We start from the raw sequence: 8404 nt of genomic DNA, 5'->3' as shown, positions 1-8404 counted from the left end.
CACCAGCCAATCAGAGCGCGGCCCGGCGAGACCACTGCGGCCGGATGGCGCCCCCTGCCGGAATAACAGCGGCGCCACGCGGCCGCCCGGCCCAGGGACCGGGTGACCAGGAGTCCTCGTCGTCCACAGTCACTTAAAAGCGGGCGGTGGCTCGCTCGCCGGGCAGGGATCGGAGAAGGGATGCCGGAGAGAGGTCCCTGTCGCTGCCCCGACACGCGCACCTAGAGCACCCGAGTGTCCTGGAGTCCATGGAAGGACATAGAAGTCTCCACTGAGAGAACTGGTCGCTTATAGGAGACTTCTCATCCCCAGTACTGGAAATCGGAGCCTTTCTATTTTTCTATGTAAAAAAAAAAACCATTATTTTAAAACATTTAATAAAATTTAAATATAATAAAATAAATTTAATAAAAATTAAATATACCAAAATTTAAAACATATACCTCTATAAATCTAATATATGCACATTTACTTACACATACATAGATGTGCATTAAATATTCTATTTTAACTTAAACATAAATGCATATTCATTTGCCAGTGTTTCGATGTACATACAGCCAAAACTTTTCTTTTGATATGGGCTGACTAGAGTTTCACATTCTCCTTATACAAATTACCCATAAAGGACATAGTCTCCGCTTTCCGATATCATTTTCATTCTTTTGGAGTGAGAACTTAAAGAGATTTTGAAGTTCTCCGAGCGCAGAATTTTCCTAGACACTTCCTATCTTCCCAAACTTTATACAGTTGTCACCACTACACCTAATGTGACAGCTGCCTTTTTTCTAACATCGCACCTCAACTTAATTGTCACCGAAACCACAGCTCTCTTTTGCACACTTGTGTGTCATTAGCTTTCATGACACTTATTCAAGTTACAAACGACAATAGCCAGTACAAGTGGTTTTGAGGGGCACGGGAACAAACACAGCTGGCCTTTGGTTGGAGTAGCCCTCGACTGGTGGGGACAGAAGTGCTTAGGGGAGGCCTGGAGAGTCATCCACTGGCTGGATATATTTTGCAGATGACATGGAAAGGTGAGTTAGTCAGCACATTGGTCCAGGGACAGTCCCTTGAGACACCTTCCAGGGCTCTCCTTGTGACAGGCATGAGTCTCCACAAATGGGGGTGAAGTGGCTCTTTGCTTTTCTAGAGCACCCATATCACAGACCCCCTTCCCCAGGTAGAAGTGAATATCTTTCAATTTAGAATCCCCCCGCTTTCTGCCAAGGCTAAGTTGAGGGAGAAGGGAGGGCCAAGACATGGGGCAGGGACTCTGGACCCATGCTATCATTGTTCATCCTTCTCTCTTTCACCCAGGTGCACATCACACTTCTCCTTTGCTTGTCAGGCCACACAGCTGCTATGATGTCATTGCCCAGACCTGTCTGGGGATCTCATCAGTATGAGCATCTTTCCTGGACCACACTGGGACACCAGGGCACTTCGGGGTGGCTCGCACAGTTGCCTGAACTCAGCACACAGCCATATATTTTCAATTCTTCAACTTGCCAGGATACCCGGGGTTCTGCTGGCCCACCTCTCCTGGCCAGGCAGGGTAGGAGACCTTCTCAGGGACTGGTGGGCCTTGATGTTTTGCTCTTTACCCATTAGGTTTTCCTTGCCCCGATGCCCTTCAGGGTCTTACATTTTGAAAGTCAAAACTTTCTCCCTACTTCTGCTCTAAATCCTGTCCTTGAGAAATGGCTGCTATTGGGTACAGGAGCCCAGTTTGGGAAGGAGTCATAGGGCACCAGGAAATAGCAAGAGAAAAGAAAAAGTACCACTGGTTAATCTCTCAAAATAATGTCCTGATGCATCACACTTAATTCTCACAAAACTGTAGCTCAGAGAAGTTGAGAGACTTGCCTGAGAACACACAGTTCCTAAATTTGGGAACAGAAGTATCAGAAGTTGTGACCACAGGAGCAGACCTGAGCGGGCAAGGTCCGGCCAGGAAACAGAGGAGCATATTCAAAGGGAAGGGAATGGCTAATGGGATGTAATGAGACTACAAAGGGGTGGATGGGATGCAGAAGTATCAGAATTAGCAAGAGCTAGAAGCCAAGAAGCCCTTAGCGCCCAAGGGACAGAAGGAGGGGAAAGTGTTGGCTGAGCCTGGAGGAGCCTGGAGCTCCGGAAGGGGGCCCCCTAGAGGAGCAGGAGCTGAATGCATCCCAGGAGGGAGCAGGTGAAGAAAAACCCAAACCTCTCTTCCCGCGTTCCCATCTCCTGCTGGTGCCTCCCATTGCGGAACCTGGAGTCACTGGGGCTTGGCAGTGGTGTGCTGGGGACAGCTCCTACCGGCTTGTGAGAGCCAATTGTTAAATTTTCAGGAATTTTGTGAGCCAGTTGTTAAACACAGCCATTGTGAAAAGTAAAATTCTGGGGCGCCTGAGTGGCCCAGTCGGTTGAGCGCCGGACTCCTGATCCCGGCTCAGGTCATGATCTCGGCAGTTTGTGAGTTTGAGCCACGCATGGAGCTGTGCACTGATGGCATGGAGCCTGCTTAGGATTCTGTCTCTCCTTCTCTCTGCCCTCCCTCGCTTGCTCTCTCTCTCTCTCTCTCTCTGTCTCTCTCTGTCTCTCAATAAACAAGCAAACAAACTTTAAAAAAGAAAAAAACAAAATTCTAGTTCGCAGAGCGCCTTCAAGGAGAGCGGGAATTTTCCCAGTCTCCCGATAGGGGGCGCTGCGTGAGGATGGAGAACTCAGAAAGCGGCTCCAGGGCCCCTTCAGGCAAAGGTCCCCTCCTGCAGTCTCCGTGAGAGGTGCTGTGGACGGGAAGCAGAGTGCAGAGTTTCATGGAGAGCCTTAGAAACAGGGGGGCTTGCATAGGGCTTGGGGAATGGGAATAGCAGGTCTTTTCTCTACTTGGAAGACATGGAACAGCATGCCCCAGGACACATGGGCCTCCTAAGCTTGGGGGGACAATTGGGGAAGGGACATTAATGAATTTCCCTCAAATGGTTCGTCCCACCCCCACTCCATTGCTTGAGGGGAGGCAAAAAGCCAAAACAGAAATGTTTTCATGGCACGTTTTATTTTTTTAAGTTTTTTTTTTTAAGTTTATTTATTTTATTTTGAGAGAGAGAAAGTGACCTTGCAAGAGTAGGGGAGGGGCAGAGAGACAGACGGAGAGAGAGAATCCCAAGCAGGCTCTACGCTGGCAAGGATTGAACCCATGAATGTGAGATCATGACCTGAGCCGAAACCAAGAGTGGGACCCTTAACCAACTGAGCCACCGAGGTGCCCTTTCCTGGCAAGTTTTAAAGGCTTGAAGAAGACACCTGACTAGGTAAAAACCAGGGAGGAAATCCTGAGATGGAAGAGGAGGACGCTGAGGAAAGTTGGGGTTCCCAGGGGACAAGAAAAGATCCCTTAAGGCGAGGATGGGGAGGAGAGATGGAGGGGAGTCAGGAAAGCACAGTAATTTCTAGAGAGCTTCTACAGAGGGGAGCCTTGTACCCCTTCTGGGCAGCATCCCAGGGAGACAGCAAAACCCCAGCTATATTGTGAGCTCCAAGGGCAGGGGCCTTGTGCCCAACTCCCCAGGTGCACCCTTGTTGGGGATGGCAGGTCTGAGGGGACAGGCTGCAGCCATGACCCGGAAAGCCTTTCACAGGAGCCCACCCCCCACGTGAGTGAGGCCAGGAGCCAGAGCACCACCCGGAAGCAGCAGAGGACCTGAGGGAGCCATTGAGACAGAGAAGGGATGACTCCAGCAGAGCCCCCACCAGCTTGAAGACGCCTTTTGTAAACATTAGAAGAAGGCAGATGAGGGGCGCCTGGGCGGCTAAGTTGGTTAAGCATCTGACCTCAGCTCAGTTCGTGATCTCATGGTTCATGAGTTCGAGCCCCACGTTGGGCTCTGTGCTGACAGCTCAGATCCTGGATCCTGCTTTGGATTCTGTGTTTCCCTCTCTCTCTACCCCTTCGCCACTCACACTCTGTGTCTCTGTCTCTCAAAAATGAATAAATGTTTTTAAATTTTTTTAATAAAAAAGAAAAAAGATGAAAAAGCCAGAGGTACATGGCCTGGCCAGTTGGTAGTTCCTCGGTGCAAAGAAAAAGGTATCCCTTTCTCAGGATGGAAGTGGTCCTGCACCTACACCCACAGCCCAGCAAGCACACCACAGGCTGGATTTCAATCCTACTTATCCCATCATCCAGGTATGTTTATGCAGTGGACAACCTGCTCAACTGTCCATGGTGGTCCACTGTCCCAGCCTCTGCCTACGTGGATGAAGACCAAAGGCTCTATGGGATGGAGTGGAAAGCTGGTGGCTGCCAGCACAGACAGGTGACACAAGGTCAGACAGCCCCCACCTCAGTGCCTTGGCATTCTATAAGTCCTCGACAATTCTAGTGTGGCCCCAAGGAAGGATAGAACCTTGAACTGATAGAGATTGAGTTTTCATCACCCTGATGGAAATTGGAGCCCTAAATAGAAATCAGGTTGTGATCTTTAAAAAAAAGCAAATCTGTTGTTATTTCCTACACACCCAAGTCTGGTCTGGGAGGCATACCAGCCCCCTGCAGGTTTGGCTAGGTAGCAAATGAACCACATGGGGCAAGGGAAATGCAATGGATCTGAGCTGGGCACAGTGGTATAGACTAGACGGAGCTGCTTCGCATCCTGGCCCTTACTATCAGCACGACCTTGGGCACAACCACCTCTCTAAGCCCATTTGCTTATCCATGTAACAATGCAGACAAAATAACACATGGAGAGCCTCCGGGTTGGACAAGCACAGCCCTTACCATATACCAGGTATGGTTCTGAGGGCTTTATGCAGATTAACTCACATCATCAGCACAGCAACCTATGAAGTAGGTACGAGCAACTCTATTCTAATGATGAAGACACTGAGCCACAGAGCATTCAACTTCCCCAAAGCCACGCAAGTAAAAAGTAGCAGGATTAGAGCCCTCCCTACTCCTCCTACCCAACCCCCTAGACTGCCTCTTATACTGTGTGAAGCTTGTCTCACTCTGCCTGGTGCACACCCAGAAAATATGGGTCATCCTCCTGGGTCATCCTCATTGGTCATCCCCATTCCAGGAATCACACAGAAGTTTCTGAGTCAGGAAGGCCAGGGAGACATGCCCAGGACCCAGAGGGTCAAGGCAGATGACAGCTCAGCAGAGTCCACAGCTGAATGGGGCTAAGGGGGAGGTGAGCAGGCATGGACTATCCTTGAACCTTCCAGACTCCGTCTCTTCATTTGGAAGGAGGATAACTCCTCTCTCACAGGACTGCTACAAGGACTAAATAAGAGCATATAAAGTCATTCAGGACACAGCATCTTTATGCCCTACTTCACTTAAAAAAAACTATTTTACAGGGAGCCTGGGTGGCTCAGTTGGTTGAGTGTCCGACTTCAGCTCAGGTCATGATCTCGGGGTCTGTGAGTTCGAGCCCTGCATCAGGCTCTGTGCTGACAGCTCAGAGCCTGGAGTCTGCTTCGGATTCTGTGTCTCCTTCTCTCTCTGCTCCTCCCTGCTCATGCTCTGTCTCTCTCTCTCTGTCAAAAATAAATAAACATTTTAAAAAATTAAAAAAATAAAGCTATTTGAATCCAGCCACTCCTCTTGGAGCCCAGTGTTCCCCACTCTGTCGCGGCTCTCTGGCTATTTCAAGAAGGCTGATTATTTGTTTCTCACTGTTTCATAGGAGCACAGCAGGTGTTTATTGGGGTATAGGCTGCCTTTTTAAAAGATGCAAAAATAGCATTTGGCATATGAAAAAAATGTGCAGTAACTTAACCTGCATCACCTCCCTCTCTTAATTTGGAAAGTCATGTCATTTACACTACAAATGAACTTGGGAAGGGCCCCACATGGCAGTAAGACCTCCCCTGGTTAATCTTCCCAAGAGAAACAAGACTCACATTTCATCCTAAGAACTAAAAAAAGAAGTATCTCCCATCAAAGAGGAACAGCACGTTTGCTATTACTGCCCTTAAAAACACATTTTCCATGGAGTTCATTAGTGGTGGCCAAGATCAGATTATTCAGAAGCTAGTTATGGAGCCCCTTTTCTGTGTTGGAGGCCGGGCTGGGCCCAGGGGACACTTTGCAGAGGGAGACACAGCCCATTTCCTCATGGACTCGGGGTCTGGGGAGTGCAGAGGCTTTGGGAAGGCTGCTGTCTTTTCTCAATGCCCCTGCGTATGCTTCCTGTTCTTGTTGGCAACCACCAATCACTCAGCAAGACTTCTCTTTGTCTCCAATCCAGTCTTGTGGCTTTAAATACCAACAACATGTCAATGACCCTCAAATGTATGACTCCATCCCAGATTGTTCTTCTGAGCCTGTTGTGTCTTGATTCAGGCCTCTGTTTATGACATGACCACCGTATGTCCCTACTCTAACAGGAGAGCCATGAGGGTGCTTTGGGTCCCTGAATATCAATGGTAGTTTGGAGTTGGGTACTCAACCACTTTGGAAAGAAGTGGTGTTCCCCTTTCTCCAGTACGAACAGCTGTCATCCCTTGGGGGGAGACCCAATGGAACACAACTGTATTTGGTTGCCATGGAGTTTGCTAGGTACATTCTTCACTGGATGGGTTCTGGGTCTGAGAACTGACTCAGGCCTGGAAATTAGGCTATGACTTATCATAAGAAGATTGGGTGATGACTTAGTGTAGGGGTGGTTTTGATTAGGTATTTATTAGTGATGTTTTTGTCAGCAGCCCCATTTATCTTTCCCCTAGGAACACTGTGTTCTATGAATCACCTCTGTAGATCCCTTAGGTCATCTCCCCTACCCCAGCTTGCCATTCCAATGTTGCGGCTCACTATATAATTGTACTCAACATGCTTCTGAAACTTACAAGGCTGCCACCTGCCCTCCGCTTGGCCTGTATCCACGGTATGTCAGTGGTGCCTGGATTAGCACTAGCAGCATCACCTAGGAACTTTCTAGAAATGTACATTCTCTAGCCCCAAACCCAGACATCCTGACTCAAATTCTCTGTATTCTGACAAGCCCTCCGGTTGATTTTAATGCATGGTAAAGGTTGAACATTACTGCTCATCCCCACCAGAGAAGCCAGTTCTAAATCCTCTCCTAATGTTTGTCCATCTTTCTACAGAAGACAGCCAACGATGCCTTGTCCCTCACCCATGTGTGCTTTGTCACTTTGGTAGATGGAATGTGTGGGGAAATAAATTCAAGAATTCTTTTACTTACATAAATCGGTTAGAAAAAAGCTTAGGACTGAAAGCCACCACCACGGGGCAAAAACGCCCAAGGTTAGTTAGCAAGATATTGTAACGGGATCATGAGAAACTTGTTATATCACCTGCAGGAAATTACTTTTCATCTGGCACCAATGTACCATGATCACAAACACCAGTTGCCCCCCAGAGCCTTTGCTTCTTACACAAGTTAATGATTACTATCTGATTGTCTTCTTCACATTCACCACATGTATAAGATCTTGTTTTCTTCATGTTCACCACGTGTGTAAGATCTTGAGTGCTTAATAAATACAGAGACAAAACCCGTGCTCAGGACTCTTGTCTCCTCCCAGACATTAGCCTCTCTCATATTCAATTCTGCATCCACTTTCTTGCTGGACAAGAGAGAACTCCAGATTCATAGTCTGGGACAGGAATGTCCACATGGCCTCCAAGTAACGTGGCCAGTCTGGTGGGTTTCTAGTGTCAGCCCACTTTTGCTATTTTGTTCCCTTCCCCCAAGCTGCCCCCATCCTCCTGACATCTCTACTTTATTTAATGTGGGCCAGCCCAGCAGCATACTGGCACAGTCACCCAGGGCTCTTGCCACAGGAGAGTGCCCCTACACCAATAGACTTCCCCTGACCCAGCTTTCCAGCTGCTCCTGACCCAGCACCCGGCTCGTCCCTGCTGGCAGCCAGGACCTGTAACACGTTTGGGGTAAAACTCCTCACCTTCCTACACAGACCCATCAGGTTTGCTCAGATTTCTCCTTAGTATAGACCTGGGGGCCAAGAAGAAGGTGGCGGTCAACCCTAAAGAGCAAGCATTGTTCTGGCAGGCACCTGCCTCATATGTGCCTTCTGCATCGTCTTCTTACAGGAGGCAAGAGGGGGCTCTATATTCCAGCAGTGGGAATGGGTCACTTCTGCAGGTGTGGGGTAAGGTGGAGGCCCAAGCTTCTTACCTGCAGTACCCAGGTCCCCCCATCCCAAAGCTCTGAGTCCCACTCCTTCCCCATCAGGGCCCTTACTTCAACATAGGAGACGTGCCTGGAATGAGAACCCAGGGTTCCCAGAAGTAGTGCCTCCTTTAAGCTCATGTACTCTGCCTCATCTTCCTTTCTATCTGCCTTCTGCCTGCAGGAGAACAACGAACTAGGTGCTCTAACCCTCACACTTTATTTATTTATTTATTTATTTATTTATTTAT

Source organism: Panthera tigris, chromosome B3 (assembly GCF_018350195.1).
Source record: "Panthera tigris isolate Pti1 chromosome B3, P.tigris_Pti1_mat1.1, whole genome shotgun sequence".
In the NCBI taxonomy this organism is placed as follows: Eukaryota; Metazoa; Chordata; class Mammalia; order Carnivora; family Felidae; genus Panthera; species Panthera tigris.
Note: the sequence above shows the minus strand (reverse complement) of the source record.